Below are 24,649 nucleotides of genomic sequence, written 5' to 3' on the forward strand. Positions count from 1 at the left end.
TCTGGTGCTGTGGAATGCACGAGTTGTGATGTGAGATAAATGGCCCTGAACCTTAGCTTCGCTGTACATTAGATGGGGCTGCGTGTTATGCTCACTATGGGGCAGAGGGTTTCTGTGTGCAGTGGATGTCCCGCACGACTTGCTGGTGTCTCCTTCACCGACTGAAATCTGGCCCATTGGAGGAGAATAGCCCGGGAGCACTCACTGCAGACATCCTGCTAGAGGCAGTTCCTGTTCAGGGTGGGGAATGGTTCACTTCATGCACCCTGGGTGAAATCCAGGCATTCAGTAGGCTTAACCAAATGTCCAGCTAAGATGCTCTGGTTTCTTATGTTTTGCTCTTCTGTACTAGATTAGCTGTCGTGATAACCCTCTTCTACACACACACACACACACATACACACACACACACATAGCACCTATATTCACAGATACACTCTCGCACAATTTGTGTGCACACTCACATGCTCTCACATTCTCACACAGTCATTCTCACAGTCATCCCCTTCAGCCACGGCTTCACCTTTACTTCCACCAAAGATTCGCTTGGTCCTGAGTCTGGCCAAGTGCTGTGTTTTAGCCAGTGGTGTTTTAAGGAGACTCGATTTGCACGAGAGGCTTTAAAAGGTCTCGTGCACCCTGACCTGTCTCGCTGCCGCGGCCCATGGCCACAGGAGAATGCCAAGCTGGTGTGGTGGGCAGAGGCACCTGTCTGTCATCTCCCCACACGTCATGCACGATCAGAGCCCCGGCAAGCTCCACGCAGCCAAGCCTATCCTAATTACATACTTACAAGTGCATGAGCAAAAGAAATGCTTGCTGCTTTCAGCTGCGGGCTTCAGGGCAGTTTGTCCCTGGGATTATTATGACTAGGAACTGCTGATATCATCGGCTGCAATTACTGTCTGGGAGGAAGCCTGAAACGAAGCCCAAGAAGTGACGAGGCACTTCCCACCATTTCTTCTTTCCTTCTTGCTTTGGATCACAGAAAATGTGTGCAAAGCGCGTGTGTATGTGTTGAGATCAAGCAGGCGTTAATTGCTTAAATGATAGTTAGGAATCATGACCCGGGACTGGAGAGAGAGCTCCGTCAATAAAGTGGTGGCTATATAGGCACGATTCCCAGCACCCGTGTCAAAAGCCAGGAGCAAGAGCCATGCTCTTAATGTCTTCCTAATGCTGAGGATGTAGACAGGCAGCATTCCGGGGCTCTCTGACAAGCTAGTTTTACTGAATCAGGGACCTCTAAGTTCAGTAAGAAACTATCTCAGAAAATGAGGTGGAGTGTGATAGAGCACACTTACTGTCAATCTCTGGCCTCCGCATGGACACGTGTGCATCTACCACCCACCCTCACAGGCACAGAATTGTGATTGTGACCTTAAGAGTCCAGCTGCCCCTGCTGGGCTGTGTCTCTTGTGCAGAGTTTGGTGTTTGTGACAGTTCTACCCATGCTACATGTTAGGATTTGCTGAAAGCCACTGACAGTTTGTCTGGCCCACCCTGGACCTCCCAGTGAGGTGGTGCATAGGAAGGGCAGACGAGACACTTTCATTTCCTTCCCGCTGCAAAAAAATTGCCGCAGACTTGGAACTTAAAATAACATAAGGATCACCGTGGGGATATGTAGGTCAGAGATCTGAAGGGCATCTTGGGCTGAAATCGGGTGGTAGGAGAGAGGGTCCTTTATGGAGGCTATGGGACCAATTTATTTCTTGGACATTTTCAGCTTCCAAGGACTGACCATTTGCCTCAAGTCATGATCCTGCCATGGTCTTCATATTTGTGTTCCCCTCCCCAATTCATAAATGGAAACCTGGTGCCCAAAGTGATAGAGTTCACAAGCTCTGATTGTGTCATGAGTATTGCCTATCATGAATGAATGAGATCAGTAACCTTCTAAAGAGCTTCCAGAGAGCTCCTCTGTCCCTCGTACTAGGACAAATGTGACCTGAAGGCACTATCTCTCCAGAGGCTACAAGTCCTTTGTACTCCCCAGACTCCAGCATAGTAAGCAATGCATTTCTGTTGTGTACCAAGTCCCGTCTAAGGTAGCTTGTTACCCAGATGAAAGCGTCCTTCTTCCATCTTCAAAGCCAGCAAAGTGGCATCTTGCTGGTCACAGCTCTCTGCCAACTGCAGTCTGAAAGCTTTGTGCATGTGTGTGTGTGTGTGTGTGTGTGTGTGTATTTGTGCATGTATGTGTGTGCATGTGTGTATGTGTGTTAATGTGTATATGTATGTGTGTTTTATATATATGTATGCGTGCATATGTGTGTATGTAGGTATGTATGTGTATGAGTGTGTGGTATATATGTGGAGGGCACATAGATGTGTGTGTGTGCTTGTGTGTTGCACACATATATGTTCCATCCTGTGCTGGAGGTCAGGGGTCAGCCTTGTGTGTGGTTCCTTGCAAGCCATCATTTTGTTCTTTTGCGGATTAGCCCAGAACTTATCAAGTAGGCTAGACTGGCTAGTCAGCGAGCCCCAGAGATCTGCTTCTGTTGACCTCCCCACTGCTAGGATTCAAGTGCACATCACTGTGCCCAGCATGTTTATATATGGGTCCTAGGGATCATATTCAGGTCCTCAGACTTGCATGACAAAGCCCTTATTGACCGAGTCATCTCCCTAGCCCTGGAATCAGCAAGGCTTCTTTATTCCCAAAGCACCATACAATCAGATTCGACTCACAGGAATAACCCAGTATTCCACACCTATCTCAAGGTCGTTAATCCTTGGAAAGTCTCTTCTGCCTGTTCGAATACCATTGGGTGGGGTGGGACATCTTCATGAGAACACGATTTTGCCCCAAAGGGTCATGTGCATTTCCCATAACCCCTCCAGTGGGATACAGGAGACTCCTTCTCTTCTCTTCTTAGAATATCCCCCGCCTCCACCCACCCCAGGGAAGTGCACTTGACTGTGTGTAAAATCTTAGTGTTCCGCTCAGCAGAAAAAGAGCCCTCGTACTCCCCAAATAGATCTTGTAGCCGAGTTGCCTGTGAATACGTTAGAACGCAGACGTTTTTAGACTCCTATGAAATCAAGTTCTTGTTAGCTGGAGACAAGTTCCTGATTAAAATGGTCCAGAGGGCGTGTCCCCTAGCGCGCACTGCTTACTCATCTCTCTGGATGGAGGGCGCAGATCCTGGAGGAGAGTGGATCTTATTTTATGGCGGATTCGCAGCTGCAGAAATTGCTTCATGCAAATGAAGCCAGGCAGTGTGACTTCATGAATAAGAAATGAACTGACGCCTCCTCTCCCCACAGGCAATGTCGCACACTGGGAAATTAATTGTGGCATGCTTTGGGTGGCCCTGGCTGCTCTGTGTTGGGATGCAGCAGACAAAAATGATGCCTCCCTTCCCCAAATTGCATAAGAGGCATCTATGTGTTCTTAAGCTTTATTGTGTGCTGTAAGTGACCCATGGGTAGCTCTCCATCCTCCCAGGAACTTCTGGGACCTTGCAGATTTAAGAGTTCACGGCAGAAGCCACATGTAAACTGAGCCTCACATTGAAGCCGTGGCCTCAGGATCCAAAGTGCCTAGGTTCAAATCCCAGTGGTTCTGGTCTTTAGCTGTATGGCTTGGGAATATTCTGACTCACTTTCCCTACTTATAAATTAGATACCACTATAGCTCCTACTTCGTCAGGTTATTATGAGGATTGATTATAGCCCATGAAACACTTAGAATAGAGCTCTCCTGGCCCCAGGCTAGTACTGGAAGGGCCAGATCATGTCACTGGAGCTAAAATTAAAAGTAGTAGGGCTGGAAAGCCAGCTCAGCTGACAGAGTCTTTGTCTAGCATGTGCAAAGCCCTGGATTCCATCCTCAACACTGTATAAGCTGAGTATGGTGGTATGTGCCTATAATCCCAGTGCTCCTGAGACGGAGGCAGGGGGATCAAGTGTTTAAGGTCCTCCCCAGCTACATAGTGAATTCAAGGTAGCCTGGAATGCATGAAACTCCACCCCACTCCGTGAAAATAATTAAAGATGAATAGCTCTATTTGCTGATGGTTCTAAGGTTTCATAGTGTCAAAAAAAGCAAGAAAGACCAAAACTAAGTCTTGGGTCCCAGACACACTGCTCAGCTGTCTGGACAAGTTACTTCCCTTGTTTTAGTGATTTCCTTATCTGATGCAAATGGTGACAATTGCTGAATAGCAATTTTATTATGTAAAAGGGAGGTCCCCCCCACAAGATATTATAGCTTAAAGTAATCACCATTTGAGACTAGAGAGATGGCTGAGCAATGTCTACTGCTCTTACAGGGGACCTGGGTTCCATTCTCAGTACCCACACTGAGCAGTTTGCAACCGAAACCCCAGCTCTAGGGGACCTGATGCCCTCTTCAGGCTTTTGTGAGCATTGGCATTCCCACACACATACCCATACCCATGATTTAAAATATATATGTCCACCATTTATTACGTCTTATTATAACTCTCGGCCTTGCATGTCAGGATCTCAAGCTCAGCAGGTCTCAGCAGAATGAATCATGAATATTGCCTAAGGTCAGCCTCGGCATTCAACCGGAGGTGAGCAGATTCACATGGAGTTTCCTCAGCTCCGGTCGGTGACTCGTAAGGCCTGACAAAGATTTAATCCTGTTACATGATAGAAACATGGAACCTACCTGCCAAGGGTTCCAAGCTGTAGCAATAAACCAAATGCTCCTTCAAGACAGCTATAGAAAGACGGTGTCCCTGCCCTTGTGGAGAAGCTAGCTTTCTGCCTAAATGTATTCACATCCCAGAGGGATCACCCTTCTTTGGAAGGGTCCAAAGTGAAAGGCTGATCTATGCTGTCTGTGGGTTACCCTTGAGGGATAAGAGTCCTTGAAGTTTTGATTTCAAGGGCAGACATTGTAGGTGTTATTTTCTTCACCCTAAGGCTGGGAAGGAAGAGTGAGTAATGGGGTGTTGTGCCCAACCAAGCGTGGGGTGGCGCTGAGGGCGAGCCTGTCTTTCCAGCAGTCCCCCTTCCCCCTAAATGAAAGAAGGGAAAGCAAACCAACCTTTCAGCAACTACCCAGTGTGCATGGGCAAAGCCTCACGTGAACACGTGGGCCCATTAGACGCCCGTGCCTGCCCGAGAGATGCATCACTTCTCCATTCTCTGAAACAGGAACCCGAGCTTTGAAAGGGTTAAGCTGCTTGCCCTGGTCTGTAGATCAAACATGGCAACGTCCATGATTCACATCCCAGTCTATCTAGTCCCAAAGCTCAGCCTCTGGCTGGTCCCCATTCTAGCTCCCCTGGTGGGGACACATAGGCTAGCTGGGCCTCCTTTGGTTGCAGTTGATTAAAGCACGTTAGATCAGGCTAGACAGTCGGCAATATTCTGTGGAAGGATCCTGGGTTAGCACAGAGGAACTAAACCTCAGCTGGGCAGAACAGTCCCGAGCTTGGGGACAGAAAGCAGACATCACATTGCTGTCACAGTGTGAAAGCTCTCCAGTCTTGGGTCTGTAGGCTCTTCCTATCTACTCCTCTGTGGTAATGAACCTTTTCCATGCTGAAGATAGTTTTATCCACTCAACAGAATCATGGCATTGCCTACTCCCAGGATTTCTTACTTAGCCATGCATAAACTGGGGCAAGAGGCAGGGAAGCTGGACATCATAGAGTGTGCTGGGTGTGAGCCAAGCACAGCAACAGCCTGGGCTGATGAGCAGGGGGGTGGGAGCCGGTCCAGATCCCTTAAAGAGGTTCTTCAGATTTGTATCTGATGTGCTGTGTGACCTTAGACAAGTTACCGGATCTCTCTGAGCCTTGCTGTGTCCAGGTCTGAAATGAGGTTGACTGTACTTGTCCATCATCTCCCATACTTGATACAGCATCAGCTCCTGTAGAGTGAAGAGTCTGGCTCCTAGCAGCCATTAAATCAGAGCAGCCACTACAGTCTACAGAGAGAGCCACTGTCTACAGGGGGAGCCACAGCCTACAGGGAGAGCCACTGTCTACAGGGGGAGCCACAGCCTACAGGGAGAGCCACTGTCTACAGGGGGAGCCACAGCCTACAGAGAGAGCCATTGCCTACAGGGAGAACCCACACTTGATCCTGGTGACATTGGCATAACCACATTTCTTAGGGGATATCTTAGCAACTTTTCTCTTGGCCATAACAAAACACGTGACGAAAGAAGTTCAAGGCAGAAAAAGTTTACTTTGACTCAGGGTATAAGAAGCCATACAGTCTGCCATGGCAAGGGAGGCACAGTGAAAGACACAAGAGGGCTGATCAGTCTCTATCAGTAATCAGCAGGCAGGAAGTTGGGTTGGGTTGTATATCCTCAAGTCCCTTCCCTAGTGACACACTTCTTCCAGCAAGGCTCCACTTCCCAGAGGTTCCACAATCTTCCAAATCAGTGCCACCAACTGGGAACCAAGTATTGAAACATGTGGGCCTGTGGGAGACCACAGTCAGGTAAGAACCTTGAATTTGGACAATGTGGAGCTTTTGAACTGGAATATCGGGGGACTCAGCAGAGCTGAGAGGGAGAGAAAAGCAACGGTGAGGAGACCTAGGAAGCAGAGGCATACATATCCCTCCACTTCCCTCTTCTCACCCGGGACTGGCCGTGATTTATGGGGCTACCTCAAGGTGGACATGCAAAGCCCCTGCCTTGTTCAAACATCATTAACAATTTCAAGATGACGCCAGGGAGAACTAAACCCAACCTTTTGCAGCAGGTGATCGTTGGCACATGTCATGTGACAGCAAGGCCTGCCTGGCTCCTCACTGGCAGAGAGAAGCCTATGGGGCCAGTGTGGACCAGCATGTTCTTTCCCTCCCTGGACCCAGCTTACTGAGGTCTTTGACACGTCCAACAAGAAACGGAGTTTTTGACCCAGCAGCTCATCGTCAGGAAGTCTACGGGTGGATAATATTACAGTTAAGTGTACCTATCGTGCTTGTGTGTGTGTATAAATGTTTCCTGTTGACTGGAGTCTGTAGTTACTGGAGTGTTGCCATGGAGATTGGCAGGGCCAGCTGTTGTCTCATTTTCCCCCAAAGAAATGTATGCTAATGAAGGTCCCCTGGAGAGTTCTCCAGGGGCAAGATGAGCTACTGAAAAATCTGCAAATCAACCACAGGTAGTGGATGCCAAGCTCATGTGTGTTGTTAATAACATGGTTTTAGGGGGTTTTGCTAAGACATGACTAATTGGGGAGAGGAATCTGGAGGTAGGCTGCTTCGAAAGAGGAAGATGGAGTCCTCCCTCAGACACCAAATAGCTGTATTGTTAAATTGCTCAGAGCTTGTTTCCTCATTTAGAAAATGAGGATCGGTACCTCAGATTCCTGGGAGCTTAGGCATGGAGTACGTGGAAGGCTTGGCTCGGTTTCTGGACAGGCATGTGGGCATGATAAGGTCATGATATACTGCTGAGATTAAAGAGATGAGTGCTATTAAACTCCTAGGCTTCACCCAGGGCCCTAGGCCCTTGTATTTGGGTTCATCTAGACCTTAGACCAACCCACCAGCGAGGAAACCATTGTCCTCATTTTATAAACAGGACACAGAGAACTCAAGAGAGTTACCCAACTAAGAGAAGACAATGTCCGGATTCCAAATCAGGCAATCTGACATAGAGCCCAAGAGACACCATCTACTGGGCTCTGGAAGGTCATCCGCAGTGAAATGACCAACAGACTCCCTCCTGACAGAGCCCTGGGGGCAAGCTGGAGGGGCAGGTGTTTACTTAATGGGCAATATTGGTGATGCTGTTCAAGGACCAGAGGTCTCATTAAAGACTATCCCGTTGACTCCTCTGGAGCTGCAGTAGCTGCTGCCTTCGTCTGATCTGTAGACCGGAATCAGGATCTGTATACAGAACTTGGGATCAGGATCTGTATGTATAGCCTGACTCATTTGCTATCACTCCAGCAGTCCTTCCTTCCGCGGCAGGTAAGGTCCACTTACCTTGTCCTCCCGTGAACTGAACAACGACAGCACGTAAGTGCAAAAGCACAAAACCAGACCCTTGGACTTCTCGTTAATCCTATCGAGTTACTCAAATATGGCAAGCAGCTTCTCCCCGGGGCCTTTGCAAATGGCACCCCTTTTCCTGGGTTGTACTCCCCATTCCTCACTCTGAGCCCCAGGCATCCCTGAACAAATTTTCCACCCTTCTATCTGACTGTGAATGGTCCTAACGCAAGGAAGTCATCCTGACCACCCCACCCTGGGGCTTACGTCTGCCTCCAGTCAACTCTTACAGATACTCCTGTCTGCTGGCCTTCACATGAACCAGTGGATCGGTCTCTTTTCATGGTTGTTTTTGTTCACTCCTGAGTCACCAAATGCCTCAATGGCTGGCTGAATTTGTTGAATAAATCAATAAGTGGGTAAGGACCTACACAGCCCCAGCCTGTGCCCTGGGGAATCCAGGCTCTCTGTGGCCACCCCAGCTTCTTGGACATTTGGTAGGGGACAGTGGTCCCACTAAGTATTCAGTGGAGCACATCAACAAAACGAAAGGATTGCCTGTTGTGGGAAGGATGCAGGGAAAGAATAACAAAACAGCTGCTGTGTTGCAGGCCCAGGATCTCCCATGAAGTTCTCAAAAAAAAAAAAAAATGGCCACGGTGTGCACTTGGCGATGGAGAAAAACAGGAGTCAGGTTGGATACAGGGGCATGCTTGTCCCTCACCTTGGGTGCCCATGCCTCCTCTGTCAAATGGGAGTGGGGCAAGTAGGTCAGACAACCCTTGAAGTCTCTTCCAACTCAGTCCTCCTCTTCCTGAGGTTTGGACTCCTCCTGTTCGTGCGTGCGTGTGCTCGCCTGCCTGCGAGTGCTCAGAGTCCCCTCTGACGGGGGCTGTGTCATCAGCTGAGGCTGCAGTTCCACGCCCCTAGATGAAGTACCTGTCTTTGGGTGCTGTAAATGTCAAACGTCCGGCTCTATGCACCTGGGGGAGGCTGCCCTGTCTTGTTCAGCCAGTCCACCAAAAAGGTTAGAAAGGGACTGGACGCAAATGCACCTTCGTGGCGGCTGAGCCAGGCTGCCTTCCCAGGGCTGCTCGGGGATATTTATGCAACTCACTAACACAGGATGCTTTTCCAAGGCAGAGGCAGGGGCTGTGACAAATGATAACACAGTCAGCAGCCAAGGACGAGATGGGAGATAATGGGCAGCCCGACCTCCCTGTGCTGGCTCTTTGTATTTCATCTGTGACTCCCCAGAAGCCTCGGAATCACTGCTCCTAAAACTCAAAGACAGAAATGGAATTTCATTCCAGGCACCAGGCAATGGGGTTGCTGACATTTTCTGGGATTGCTTTAATCTTGCCTGAAACATCCAACAGGAAAGAAATGTGGTAAGCTAGGTCTTGCAGGAAGAGTCACCCTGGGAACGGGTCCCTGGTCTTTCCTCAGGCTGGACTCACCTTTCTCCTCAACATTTGCATTCTACAGGAGGAGCTACAGAATGAGTTCACTTTTTCAAAAAACTTCAATTTTTTGGTGGGCATGCTGTTCTGGGAAGGGAGCCCAGGGCTTTGTGTGCATTAGGCAAGCGTCCTACCTCTGAGCTGTGCCCAGCTCTCAAGTTGTTAGCTTCTGCAGTTGCAATCTGTTGGGGGTGGGGGAGTGGAAAGCGGGAGACTAGTTTGTAAGTCAGAGAAATAACAGAATGGGAAACAGGCAAGGGAGAGAGAGTGAAGGGAAGATATCCAGCAGTGGTTGGTGATTGGGAAGGTTCCTGGGAAGCTGCTCAGGGTTGGCAGGGTAGAGCTATGGCTCTGTTTCCCTCACTACCCGGGGTTGGCAGGGGTGGCGCTATGGCTCTGTTTCCCCCACTACCCAGGGATGGCAGGGTAGCGCTATGGTTCTATGCTTCCCCCCAAGTACTGCTCAGAACAGGAACTTGTTACTCGTCGGCTGCACCCTGAATGTGACATTATTTTATGTCTGTTTTAACATGAGGAAACTGAGGCACAGAGAGGTGATGGTGCCTGGCAGACTCCAGTGCTCACCACAGAGGTTTTGCACCCCTCTCTACAGCAGCTAACAACTTTTTTAAGGGCCCAGCAGCACACACTCCCATAATTCTTATATTTGGGAGATGATAGCCGAAAAATCAGAAGTTCAAGGTCATACTCAATCACGCAGTGAATTTGAAGCCAGCCTAGAATCCGTGTGACCCTGTCTCGAAGTAATAATAATGGTTGAACTAAGATCACTCACGCTAGCTGAAGCATTGCTGGTCACCCCAGGTCTTGTCTCGGAGAAGTTCCAGTGTGACTCCCAGTGTCGTCACTGTTTCCATTAGAAATTGTTCAGGGGAAGGAACTGGTGAAGAGGAGAGCTGACTAGAGCCACACAGGTGGCATAGCAGAGACAGCCTTCACCAAGGACCATCTCCGCCCAGTAGTTATCACCCAAGACTACATCACATGGCTGTGCCTCACAATGGATGACTTCGGGCCCAGCCCAGGGTCGATCAGTTTGTCTTTTTGTCAGGAACTGTGGAGAGGGACAACTCCCCTCTGGAGATTTGTAGTGGTGCCTCTTCAGCTCTGGGGCAGGCACCCACAACAGATGTTGAGGCTACAGCTGAGCAGAGGGAGGGCTTGTTTGGTACGCTCAAAAGAGCTGGGCTCCAAGGAGCTGGCTGCACATGCCTGTCTGTTGGCAGTGGGTTCACATATCTGTCTCAACTGAACCCCATGCAAGACAAGGAGGGGGACTTCTTGGGGGGATCTGAGTTTGTACCTGAGGAGTAGGCCCACAAGGCTTTAGAGACTTTGGGCGTTCCCACAGCAAGGAATTGGCAAAGCCTCCCTGGCCTCCATGGCTGTGGGTTCTGTTGGTTTGGGGTTTTCATCAGTGGATAACCAGGAGACTTTGGGGAGCAAAGAGATGGGTGCAGACAAGGAGGCTGCAATGCTGTGGACCTGTGTTCTCATCCCACTGCCCAACCATCCCAGCCTCACTGTGGTCCCCCATGGACAGATGCTGGGATGCAGAAACCAGACCCTGGGAGTGCTGTGGAGGTCAAGCCGGCCAGCCTGTTAAAACAGAAAGGAGATAAGCCGGGGCGCCTAGAGTTGGAGAGCGGAGAGGAGTAAAGGCCTGCAAGTGCTCGGGTATGGGTTTGGGGGAGAGAGGGTAATAAACATATTCAAAAATTGATCTCGACCATGGCTACAGACCTCTGAAAGTAAAAATAACATTGAATCACATACTTCCATAGAATTGCCTGAAAATTATGCAACCCAAAGCTGATAATATTGTTTTTAAAGAAAGGTGGTCCTAGGAGGACCGCTGGCCAAGCGACGAGAGCCTGGCATGTGACACTGGCGGGAAACTCTATCACTAGGGAACCACTGGGCTCTTCTGTCACTGGGCTCTGGGCTTCTTGATGGTGATGCCACTGGTCCTCCCCACCACTATGGCTCCTCGGGAGCTGCACGGTTCCTTCCTAACCACGAGCCCTGCCATCTGGCCAGACACCAGCCTTTTGATTCTGACCCAGGGTGCTTTGCACATTAAGCCCCAGACTGAAAAACAAAATCTGGTCCAAAGACCACTTGCCAAGTCGGAGTGGACGTAGCCAGTAACAACATATTCTGGAGTCTGTGGCCAGAACTGTGCACATTGCCCTCTGGAGTCTCTGCCTAATGCCTTTTGTACCCCAGCCCAGTCAATGACATTGTACCACCTGGGCAGATTCCAAAGGAAATAGGCAAACCGTCTCTCCATCCGCAAACCACTCTGTCCCCGGGAGAGCGTTGTCCCCACAAGGTTCTATTGGGAGCCTGGGGTGCCCTTCCCGAGGGATGGATTGGTTAGAGTATCTGGTCTGCCAAGAGGGGGCTGTGGGCTCCAAGGGAAATGATCTATTCTAATGCTCAGTGTTAGTGGAGCCATGGCTGACAGCTTCCTCCCGAAACTGGGAGACAACATGAGTCTGAGGCTGGAATGTGCTATCTGGTGGAAGGCACCGGGCAAGAGGTGCCTACTGTGAGTGCCCAGTGTCTGGAAATAGAGACCAGAGAGGGGAGAAAAGGGAGACTTGGTTCTGGGGTGCCAAGGGAAAGGGAAGGCAGCCAAGCCTGCAGGGGGTTGGAAATCACTGCCCATACTCACACTTTACTTTAGGGAGCCTGACTCGTTCACATGGGACAAGGCAGCTCAGCCGAACTGGTAGACGGTTTCTGAATAGGTGGAAGCAATGCCTCTGTTTCACCCTTACCAGGAAATGGAACATAAAGCCTGCTAGACATGCTGGGTCTCCTGTTTGTAAATGCTGAAGACAATCACCCTGTTGTGGGCCTTCATCAGCTGTCTCCAAGCGTTGGTCACACTGAGGCACTCAATAACTTGATACAGGTGCCACGACTACGGAAAGGTACCACCTACAATAAGTGGGGGCAGCGTAGGGTCCATGAAAAGTGAGAGTCCCTTCATCTGACTCGTAACACGTGACAGATACGCTTGCGAATCCAAAGGCGTGCGGCAAAGACCATAAACAGCCCCACTCACACCGCCACCTGGGTGCAGGCCAGGAGGACCAGGCCATGTGAGTTCCAAGGGTGCTTTTATAGACAGTGAGCGACAAGTGTGCAAACCACAGGCTTTTACAGGAAAGGGGAGGCTGGGCTCTGCCGCGGCAACAACACGGCTGTCATTATCACTGACTCCTCCGTGATTTTTGCACCTTCCCGTTCTGTCATGTCATCTGCGGTGCGGTGTCAGGAGTGTTATTCTCACAGAAGAGGCTGAGACCAGAGAGGGTCTAAGAGCCAGGGAAGTGAATGGCAGCTGGAGACACGGCAGGGTGGTTATTTATGTAGAGAACTTGTGCCCCTAGGGAAGGTCTGCTGGTTGCAGTCAAATCCCAGGGTGATGGCACCCTGGGTGGTAGTCACACTGCTGTCATTGTCTCCTCCACCACTGAGTCTCCACAGACAAGACAAGCTGGTGCCCTAGCTCTGGGGAGCAGCATGGGAGCCCTGTGAATAAAAGCAGTCACCCAAGGGCCAGTACACAATGACACTGGATACAACTGGATACATTGTTTAGATTCCCCCCTTATCTGATTTGCAGATTATTCGGGAAGTCTGGGGTTATTTTTGCTCACCAGTTAATGTGGGTTGTGTGTCCCACGAGATAAATCGAGGTCCTAATTCCTATTGCTTCAGACTAGACCTCACTTGGAAGCAGGGGTATTGCAACTGTACTTACATAAAAGCCGTCCACACTGCAGTCAAGCCAGCCCCTGCCAACCACGAGAGGTGCCCTTGTGACAAGGAGGTGGAGACTGGCGTGATGCTACTGTAAGCCTCAGCAAGGACAGCTGAAGTTAGGACACGGACCAGCTGCCATCCCAGATCGACCACATGCATCCACAAGAAGCCCCCTAAGCTGTGTCGTTCTACCAAGAAGCTGGCAGTTTGGCCAGAGTGTCCCTCCCCGGTGGCTGAGGAACACCACTTACTCCCTTTGGTCTTTGTGAGCTCGTGTTTGCCAACATCGCCCCAGGACATGCTCAGTTCTGCGTGTACCAGTTGACAAGGAGTCAAAGAGCAAAAAGGGTGGACTACCAGACAGACTCCCATCTCCCAGACTGGTCCTGTGCATAAACCTGATCCAGGTGTTAGGGAGGTGCCTTGCCTCTAAGCAGTCATTCCTCCTGTAAGGGAGCAGCTTTGCCAACAGATGATGAGGACCTCTAGTAAGCGCTTCATTCATTCTGCCACTCCAGTTCCATTCCTTCTGTGCAGTTAGTGTTCTGTGACGTCGCAACCCGTGCTGGGTGTTGAGGATACACAGGGAATGCAAAACAAACACTTCGGTGCTCCCAGAGCCTAGAGAACTCACTTGGGCTGCCAGGGAAGCCAGGTAAAAGAGGAACACAGAGGGCAGTAAGTGCTCTGAGAGAGGACAGGCAGTTGCTAGAAGCCCCAGCAAGCTTGCAAAACACAAGCTCACACAGATGCCAGGAGGCGCTGAGCACAGGCTCACCCTAAATCTTGGGAGGAAGACTTGCTCTCACCCCCACATGGCAGAGCCCAGGAGGAAGAACAGCCTCTCCCAAGGCCTGCAAGGCTCTCTGGGAACTGTTGTGGAGCTCTGCCCAGATCCTCTATACCACGGCTGCCCTTTCTGGCTGCTCCTGCCACTCAACTGCTAGGGGCTCAAAGTAGCCAATGACCTATCTCAGCTCTAGGGCCTCACAGCCGCTGCCCAGTTGCTCTGCACACTCCTGCCGCTCTCCAGCCTGTCACTCCAGCCTGTCCCCTCTGTGGCTCAGGGCTAATCTTGAGATGCTCCCCTGACCAATCCCTTTCTGACTAAACCCTGTGGCTCTGGTCTGTATTGGAGCACACCAGTACGCCCCTCAACACCTAGTCCATCTCACAATGGTGTGTGTCTGTCAATGTGGTTGTGACAGAGCCCCCTCCCCTTTGTTGGGCATTTCCTCCAAAGCTGTAATTAATCTTGTAGGTCGCTCATTTGTTCATTGTTTCAACAAACATTTAATGAACATTTAGCATCTCTGTCCTGATAAATGGTGCATCTGACAAAATCAGCAGTCATGCCTGACTTGCCCACCTGTGGTTTTTTTTTTTTTTTCAGGAACCAGAAGAATCGGTTCATTTTAACCAAAGTATTGACAATGGGCTGGGCATTTGCACCCCACCCCAAACTAACATGTTAAAATCCTAACTCCCAACCTCTGTGATGTGATGAGGTGAAGGAAAAGAACTCTATAGAGTTCTCCTAATTCCCAACTGTCCCGTGGGAATTCAGTAAAGAGCACTATCCACAAGCCAGAAGAAACCAGGCTCAGAAACTGCTCATACCAACACCCTGCTCTTGCACGTCAGCCTCCAAAATTGTGGGGGAAAAATCCAGCACCCAGGAGAGAGTCTCCTGGCTGTTCCTGTCCTGCAGGCCATCAGCCCAGCATACCATGCCCCATGTGTCCCCTTCTGTCTTATATTAGCAAACTCGGTCCTGGAGGCTGGAGTTTGTTAGTTTGGAAATGACCAAGTCCAGAAAAGTATGTTCTGGAGCAGATGGCCCCATGGAGAAACAAGGTAGCTGGGTGAACACCAGAGGGCTGAGGAGTCCACAGACACCCAGGGACCTCTCAGGGATACACTGGGTCCCCTTCAGGAATGCTGAGGCTAAAGCCTGAGATGCACATGGGATCGTCCAGCTGCAGCACAGCCTGCTAATGAGGGTTGTGTTTATTCTGAGCTACATAAAGCATGTTTGGTTAACTGAGCAGGAGAGGACCTGGCTGAGACCTTCTCTACTCTTCTCTTTGGGTCTGAGGACCTTGAGGTCCTATTCTTTTTGTTGCACCAAAGGGCAAGGGGAGCTCAGCTGTCCTCTGTGATCCCCCAGACTTTCGGGACATTGTAAGCACGGGGCTGCTTCTGTGTCAGATGCCCTTACACAATCGGGCAATGACCTTCTAGCAGACTAGAGTGGGGATACCTCAAGCTTCTTTTGGGAGTGTATCTCTAGCTACAGATGAATTTTGAAGGGCCGCTACTGTCTAGCAGCGTCCAAAGGCCTCCGCTGCAGAAGGGAAGGCTCACACCAGCACCGCCTGATCCTGTGCCTCTGGGCTAGCCACTCCACCTGCTGTCTGTGCTGCCTCCTCCATGGTGCCTCCAGATCTTCAGTGTCTCCTCTTCTCTCCTCCCCATCCTTCAGGACTCTCCCCTCTTTCATTCTTCTCTTTAGACCATGCAGGGTTCCTTGCATATGGCATGAGCTTGCCAGTAACATCAAGGACAAAGGGATCTCAGGAAAGCAGAGCAGGAAAATGCCTCCTCCCCAGTGTGTCCAGTAGCATGCTTCCTGGTGCTCTGGGTGCCAGGTGCTTGGCTGGTTCACGTCCCAAGCTGGCGCTGGCAGGAGACAGAGGTATGGGCCTCTGGGGAGCAGGGACTGCTGCGGCTGCTTACTCGTTAATCATCTGCTAATTGTGGCAAATGGGATTTTACAGTTCCCCAGGCCCTCACCGTGAGCTATGTCTGCACCTCAGAAGACGGGGTTGTGGCGCAGCCTTGGAGTCCCTTCAAAATCTGCCTGGCTAGTGCGTTAGACCCTCTATGTAACTCTGGATACCACAGCCATATCGTTGGTGAAGGGAGGGAAGTCTGGAATCCACACTGAGTCTTTCTTTCTCCGTTCCCTAGTAACATTTTCGGTTTGATTCACTATGGGTGTCAGGGAGCCCATGGGCCACAATGATGACTTAGTCGCTTAACCAACTCTATGACTGGTACATACTTTCTTCTGGGGTTGGGTTCCCAGGGCCCTGCCCAGGTCACCAAAGTCCTGAATCTATGGAAAAGAAGGAGCTGGCTCATGAGTTATGGTCAATTGGTCTCAGGGTCTCTACTTCCTCACCTGCAATGTTGGAGAATAATAATTACCCCTCTGTGGAGTAGGACAAAGAAATTAAGCTGCATCTAAGTGCTTCTCGTGGAGGCCGCTTCTCAGCACCCATTCCTAAGGGCTCCCTTACCTGTCTTGCTCTTGTCCATCCTTGCCTTTTATGTGCTGGTGGGCACAGCTCTGCCATAATGATAAGAAGCAATGTTTAGAGCAATGAGTTCTTGATGATGGCTGGGCTCCATATTCTCTCTCTGTCTCTCTCTCTCTCTCTGTCTCTCTCTCTCTCTCTCCTCTCTGTCTCTCTCTCTCTCTCCCTGCATGAAGGCCCTGCAGAGTGAGCAGGGGCAGGGACCGGGGATGGGAGCCTACCTGACGATGCTCTAGCAAAGATGCAAACCTGAAGCTGTTCTGTTCAGCTTTGTGCCTCAGGGGTCACCTCAAGCCTTCCTTTCTCTTCCTCCACCACCATCTGGCTACTTTTGCAAAAAGCCCTGGCCAATTATCACCTCTCTCACCCCTACTATGTGAGGCAAACTTGGGCAAGGATAAAGCTGGGGATCCAGGTTCATGCAGTAGCCTCCTCCCTGAGTGGCTTGGATATCCATGGGCCCTCTCGGGCCCCCAGTTCCCTGGTCTGGTGGTGAGGTCTTCTTTACAGAGAAGTCATGAGAGAAGAAAGGATCTTGAGAGTGCGCTGGGACTTGGGAACACACAGGAGAACAGTGTGGTTCAGGCACAGCTACATAGCAGTCTACAGAGGCCAAGAAGGCACTGAGGCTACTGGTGAAGCCATAGCAGATCCTCACAAAGGCCTGTCCTCCCCCTGCAGTCTCCACACACACACCTCATCCTGGCAATAAGGAGAGGACTGGCTCAGAATGCTCCTGTTCCTATGGTTAAAGGAGCATAGCTTCCAGAGACTTCTAATTGACTGATGAATGATGGAGAGGATGCAGCTTCCTCTCTCACGAAGTTGACAGGGATCGTCAGGAAGGGGCCGGCCACAGCGGTGGCTCAGTATCCTGCCTTCCTCACAGTTGGGGCATCCCTAGCTTCCCTGGCCCTGGCAGAAGCCCTTGAAGCCCTCAGCTTCCTGTGGTGTATGCCGAGCCTCTGATAACCACTGTCACCCCATTAGCACCTGTGGCCATCATTTGCAGTCACTAAAAAATATCTTCAAGGCAATGTCCCTGAATAGGAGAAAAAACATAAAACATCTGAAGGAGTTATGTGTTTGTTTGTTTTTGAAAAAGTTAGAATGTTTATCTCAGCGTTACATCAGGACTCTGCAGAAAAACGTCCACAGTGATTCTCTGGTGACAAGATCAGTGTTATAGCTGACCATGGTGGTGCATGCTTCTAATGCCAACACACAGGAGGCTGAGACAAGAGGGCTGCCATAAATTTAAGGCTAGTCTGGGACACATGAGCACCAGGCCAGCCAAAGTCAAGATCACATGTTAAGTAGGTTCCAGCTACTTAGCCATCTCCATGTAAGTCGGTTCAACCGACTGACCTGTGGAGTCTCACCGTTTACCCTCCGGGTGTGAGGACCGCAAAGGTACAGCCATGCTCCCAAGCACTGACTCATATTATCTTTATGAATGTAAAACCATTTACAGAAAGATAATAGGAAAAACTGGAACCTGAGAGGGTCAGCCACTTGTCTAGAGGCTGCTGAGCTTGCACCTGAGGTTCCCATCCTCTGGGAGCCCACACATACTCCTGTCCAGTGGAAACCATCCCACGCCTGCCCTCCCATTCTTTCCAACATCTCCTTCCTCATCCATGCTGTCTGTTCCCTCTACCGAGAAGGCTGTGGGAGGCAGCCTCCCGTGACCACTGCGCCACAGGCTGAGTCAGGGAGCTGAAGCTGAGCTCTGCCTGTCCCACCTCTTCCCCAGAAAGTGGAGAGATGCCAGGGTCTTGCTGCTTGATGATTCTGAGCCCTGGCCGTGCTCTGCCTGGAGTTGGAGACCCTGCTCTGGCTCCATCTGAAGAAAGTCTTCTCTAACCTGGTGGTTAACACTTCGGTCACTCTCTGAGCCACCTCTTATGTCACTTAAGGCAAGGACCCTGCACTGACCTAATGCTATATCTTGTGCTTAGCAAGAGTTTAGCCCCAATTTATGGAATGGTTTCTGTTCAGGGCTCCCAGCCTCACCTGCCTCCTACGTCCTCTCTACTCTCCGCACTGTGTCTCCCCACTTCCTTCTCAGCCTACCAACCTCACCGCTCTGGGCCTCCCAGCAGTCAGTGTTCTCTCTCTTTGGATCTCTCTGCCCACGCCACCCTGTTCTGCTCTTTCCCTGGAGAACTTCTGCCCTTCCTATACCATTTACCATTTAACTCAAGCCTCTGTGTTCCCCAGGAAGGTGTTTAGCTGCCCCAGACTGGCCACATCCCCACCCCATGTCTTCGCAAGATCGGGATTGCCTTCTTACCCAGAGCCCACTTCACTGCCCTTGTCATACTTGCCCACCCCACCCATCTACCTCCCCCATTCCCCGTTTGCCTGTGACTCCAGGATTAGGCCACCTCTGGATGGATACCTCCTTGGCGTTTGCTCTTTGGAGCATCTGCCCACTGGGGCGAGCACCTTCTATAACCTGGGGGTGACTTGGCCACTGTTACCTTTGTGTCCTAGATGTTGTGCTGGCTGTAAGGGGATGGGAGACAGTGGTGCAGGACTGTGTCTACGTTTGCATGTGCATTTTCTGCTTCAAGCTCAAACTTTGCTCATCAGCACAGCAATTAACAACAGCACCAAATGACAGATGGTCTGTCACTGAGCCTGAACCCTGGCTCCGCAGCAGGCCTGGAGTAGGGCAGACATGTCTGGCATGGTGGTTGCTTTCCTTGGTGTAGAGTCCAGCTTTAAGGCTGCTGCTGTGGAGCCAGGCAGATGACATCAGTGCCAACAGTGGGGGCTGGGCCTAAAAGGGCCAGGTCATATCAAAATCTCCTGGGATGACTGGGCAAAGTAGCTCATCTCTATTCTAATATGGGGACTTTTGAGTTATGTTGTGTTTTATAGTTTAATTTTATTTTAACCTGAAATTTAGGGTAGGATGTTCCAGAATCATACCTCCAAAGTTTTTTCAACATTAAGGATGTCCTCCAGGCAATGGAGTCCTGACAGTTCCACAGATGCTTCTGGGTTTTTCACAGTTATTACACTGAGGGTTTCCTGTCTGGAGTTATGTAAGATCAGTGTTGCTTGACACGATTCTGTGAGAGAGACTATAGTGCTCCCTTCCCCCACTTCCTGATAGCCCCTGGTGTGAACTGGCTAGCTGGTTATCACTCTGTGGATGACAGTGGCTTTTCTATAAAAGAAATACCAAATTAGCATCCACTTTGCTGCCTGGGCCATAAATTTAAGGCAAAGTACAGTGCCCAGAACCAGCAAGGATGCCACAGCATTGAGTCCATCAGTGCTAGATCCTACCCTAGCCATACAGGGAAACCCCAATGGGCTGTTGGCATGCCCTGGGGCATACAGCAGGCTAGCAGCCAGGCTAAAGTTACATACTGGTCTCCAGTGGCCTTGCTTCCCTCTGAATGTTTCAGACCATTCAAAATGTGTAGGCGGCTCTGCCCTGTTCCCACCCCAGCCACTCCGGCATACCTTCTCTGAGCAGTGCTGGGCTGGTTCCTTCTCAGCTATCAGCTGAGAAGTCTCATCCTAGTAAAGAGAAGAGAGGGGGGCAGACCCGCAGGTGAATCCTGCTGTCTGTTGCTAGTGATGTGGAAGCCATACATCTTGTTTAAGGAAGTGCTGGCAAGTCTGTGTACACAGGGAGCCATGCTGAAGCCAAGGCTGGGAAGTCCCTCAGGTGGGGAAGACGGGCTCAGCATGGACCACATCAGTGGTACTCCTGGAGGCAGACAGACTAGGAGGAGGGTCTTGCTCCCTTGGAATTAATTGCTTTGGAGATTCCCATGGCATCAGGGAACAGCCTATCCTCATCTGCTCTTCTCATCCAGCAGTGGGTGAAGAGGCTTCTTTGGGAGCATCCCTGCCCTGCCCTTGCTGGAGATGCCCTCTTTCTTCTTCTCTCTCACTGACACATAGCCCTGGCCTGCATCCAATGACTTTTTGAGGCTGCTGCCGGGACACTAGCGGTTATAAGGACAGCCAGGTGAGCATTTGAGAGCTGAGACAGGTTTTCTGATGTTGACATCTCCTCCTGCCATCAGGTATAGAGAGAGAATAGTGGGCATCACAAAACAGCATTCTCTCCCAGCATCCTGATGACAGTGTCCACGCATGACCCTATTCCCACACAGATGGAACCCATGGAATGTCTGTCCTTTCTGTCCTTAGTTACCACATGGCCGTGATAGCTGACGGAGAGTTCAGGCATCCATTCTCTCTTAGGAGATAAAAACATGATCAGATTTCATGAAGAAAGGCATGACTGCCCATTTCCTCTTTCAAGACAGCTGTCACTGAGACATACGGATGGCAGGGTCCTATCCCCCTGGGAGCCCATCTCCTGACTGTGACTCACCTCCTAGCACATACAAGCACACATCTCACATCCTTCTTACACCTGCTGTAAATATAACGTCCTGGTTTCTATTTGTAAAACTTAAGAATGTTCTACTAATATGACTAATATGAGGCATAGAGTAAATATTTTATTTAAGAAGAAAGCGTGTTTTCTCTCCAACAGTTTGTAGATGTTTCCATTTCTAAAACTCAGTAGCCTCATCAAGATGGTTAAGCAGGGTTAAATTTTTTCACATATATTTTTACAAAATTTTGGAATATTTACATGTGCACAATGAAATAGCTGATGAATAGGACCTGAGATTAGTTTGTATTTTTAAAAGATTATATATATATATATATATGTACACACACACACATAGTTTGATGGTAATTTTATACAGTGTTTTTAATGATTTGTGTGTGGAATTTTCCACTGTGTCATGTGAATGTTCAGAACTTCTCAGACCTGGGAACAATCCAGATTTCAGTTTTGGAGTTTTGGACTGAGACATCTCAGCCTGTATTCCTAGTTCCATTCCATGCCAGGCATGTCAGCTACTTGTCTTATGACTGTGACTAATTACTCAGGGCAAGTTTTGACTCCTGGTTTGAGGACATAGTCCATCACTGTGGAGAAGGCATGCCGACAGGCATGCGAGGCTGCTTGCTCACATTGGGGTTGTCCTAGAAGCAGAGAAAGATGGATGCTGGTGCTCAGATGTCTTCCTCCCTTTTTCTCTTTGTATTCATGCTGAGGCCCTAGCTCATAGGATAGTAGCACACACACTGAGGAGGGGTTCTTCCCTCTCAGTTAATTGTCTCTGGATATGATATCATCACTATGTCCAAAGGCATGGTTCACCAATGCCCTAGGCATTTTCTAATTCAGTTAAGTTGGCAATAATAACCAGATGTCCCGGAGTAGAGGGATGTCATAGCAAGTGAAGGTGCTTGCACCAAGGTTGATGGCCTGAGTTTGGTCCCTGAACCCACATGCTGGAAGGACAGGCCTAGCTCCTCTGACTGCCACACTCACACTGTGGCATTGCTGCTGCCATTCTTACTCTTAATGGTGAGGATTATTACCATGAACCAGGGAATGTCCTCAGACCTTCCAGTCTTCTCTCTGATCTTCAGAACATCCCTGTGTCCATTTGCAGATGAATCAGTCCCTTTTCCCATGCCCCTTAGCAAGCTGCTGAAGAGCCAGGGTGTGACCTCAGACGTCTTCAGAGCCCACATTCACAGCACTGTACAATCCCAAGCGATCAGAGGTGAGACTCAGGTCAGAGTCACCTGAGCACATGTTCCCATCTGGGTAAAGAAGTGCCCCAGAGTTTCCCGCTGGACACAGGCAAGGGAGGTGTCTGGATCATTGCTGGGGTGCAGAGGACTTGAGTATGACTTTGTTGCCTGGATCAGAAGGAGCAGAGGAAGAAGACTGTATCTGCCAAAGATCTGATTACACAAAACAGAAAGCCCTTCGGCCAGGTGAGATGCTGAGGGCTTAAGAGCCGATTAGGAGCTGGTGGGAACTCAGAGCTGAGCCACAGCGCCAGTGTGCTGAGGATGCCCCACTCCTGCCCCAGTGCCCTGGCATGCTTTCTGCCCCTACTGCCAGACATGGGAAGTGCCCCTCCAACTCCTAGTCCACTTGAGCCAAGCACAGATCTGGATGGACGGAGCTCCAAAGGGGTCTGGGGACTCTCGAACTCTCTCACGAGGTGTCTAACGTCCTTGACATCATGAACAGTTTCACTGTGACAGAAGGCCCAGCTGTGTGTGTTCTTCCCAATGTTGTGTCTGATTTAGAGTTGAGCCTTTTCCCCTTCCCCTTCTGAGGCCAGCTCAGTGCCAGGCTTTCAGTAGAGAGGCATGACATGTCTTCTCTTTCTCTATGCATCTTTCATTTGACTTCCTGTCCATGGACCCCAGGATGAGACCTGGAAGAAGTGAAAAGAAGGATGGGCAAGCTCTCCCTGGACTGGGTGTCTATTCCCTGGGAGTGTCAGACCATAGGACCTGGCTCTGCGGGAGGGATTTCACTCTCCCAAGCCCCCACAGTGCAGGACTCTCCTGCGGCTGTCGGCCCTCCCTTTACCCTCCTCAGGGCCCTCAAGATGCTCCAGTGCCATCTTGAGGAACCCCATGCTCATGCCTTTCCTTCCATAGAGATCTCATCGCTACTCCAGAACGAGTCTTTCTCTTACAGGGAGTCCATATCTGGAAACCACCATTTTGTAGCCAGGCCCCCTGAGAGTAAGGTCGTTTACTGTAATGCTCCTTTGTTGGGGCTTGCCACTTTGTGCCAGCGATTCCAGATTGTTGGAGGTTGTGATACCTGGACTGCCACTAAAGTAGAGGGTGGAAGATGGAGAGAAAGGAGAACAGGAGGGAGGGGGGAGGAAAGAAAGGAGGGAGGGAGGAGGAAAGCAAGGAAGGAAGGAGGGAGGGAGGGGAAGAGGGAGGGGAGGAGGGAGTTGAGGAATAATCACTGGGTTCTAGGATTGGCATTCTCAGACCAACACCGATGGCCTAGTCCCAGCCCACAGTAGTGGGCACTAGCATTCTTCCCTGGAAATGCCGTGATGGTTCTGACCTGTGGCACTGCAGCAAGGATGTGAGTCTCACCAACGGCCAACTGTGTTGTAATACGACGTCACCCAGCACGCTCTATAAAAGCCAGGCTTTCAGGCTTGCCGAGAGCCACACCCAGCCAAAGTAGGAAATATACACAATGTCCGCTTTACTGTCCTTAAATTCCAGAAAACAGCCAACGTGTTCATTTCTCCAGGCCTCGGTGTGTGCACCTGTGAAGTGAAGAGACTGTCGGGCTGAGCTCCAAACTCCCTTGCTGCTCAGGCACTCCAACAATTAACCTCACAGCACTAGCTCCAGCATCCACCGTGTGAGTCCTAATTATAGACAAACATATAGACCGCTGGCATCCCCAGTTCACAATGAGGCAACCGGGGCCAGGCAAGTGCAGGCCACTCACACTGGACAGCAAACTCGGATGTTAAAGGACATAGGCTCTGAATGCTGCCAGCCCAGAACTCCCTACAAGGATCCATGAAGTACATTTAGTAACATTGTGGCCAGGGCCCAAGGGCACTTCTTCTCATGACACAAGGTAGCTAACTTTGAGGGTCAGCCCACATAGGCACGCAGGGGAGTTTTTCTTGAGGGCTGACATACTTTTATAGGACTGGGTGCCCCCTAGAAAGATCATGAGAAAGGAAAACAATGGCATCAGGGTGTCAGAGAGCCCACACCCAATCTGAAGGATCATTGGTTAGTGCCTCTGTGTTCAGTGCTATCCTTAGCACCAGGGGAATGCTGCGATTGACTGGAACATCAGGAGATGTTGTGAAGCCTCCCTAGCACTCACCCACTGAGTGTCCATCATACCTGCACCACTCAGCTCCCCTTAAGGCAACCTAAAATGCCTTCGCCCCTTTGCCACGTGCTCCAGGTACAAGGTGGGCACTCACTGTGTAAACAGTTCCTCCGGCTGTCCTATGCATCAGGCTGGGTGTTCCTGAGAATTCTGCTCTGGGCAGCAGCTGCTCTGGGTGTTAAGGGAGAGCTGGGCCCCTCTGGAGACAGGACCTTCCTGTAACCGCCTCCTGCTAAACTCTCTGAGAGACACATGTTTACTTTGCCACACTCTGCCCCCTCTGGGCAGCTACTTTTTCTCCTTGAACATACGAACTATGTCCCCATCTCAGGACTTTTATCTGCCAGGCCCTCATCTATATA

General features: G+C 50.3%; 1 long non-coding RNA gene across 1 annotated transcript in view; it reads right to left on the minus strand.

The window, feature by feature from the left end:
- Nucleotides 1-21,025: 21,025 nt before the first annotated feature.
- The window catches only part of LOC146889947 (uncharacterized), a 40,679-nt gene continuing 37,055 nt past the window's right edge, over nucleotides 21,026-24,649 (minus strand). The window contains exon 5 of the long non-coding RNA XR_014999472.2: nucleotides 21,026-22,830. This is a non-coding gene — a long non-coding RNA (uncharacterized LOC146889947). The remainder of the gene's footprint in view (nucleotides 22,831-24,649) is intronic.

This window comes from Myodes glareolus, chromosome 24, assembly GCF_982192425.1.
Source record: "Myodes glareolus chromosome 24, mMyoGla1.1, whole genome shotgun sequence".
Classification (NCBI taxonomy): domain Eukaryota; kingdom Metazoa; phylum Chordata; class Mammalia; order Rodentia; family Cricetidae; genus Myodes; species Myodes glareolus.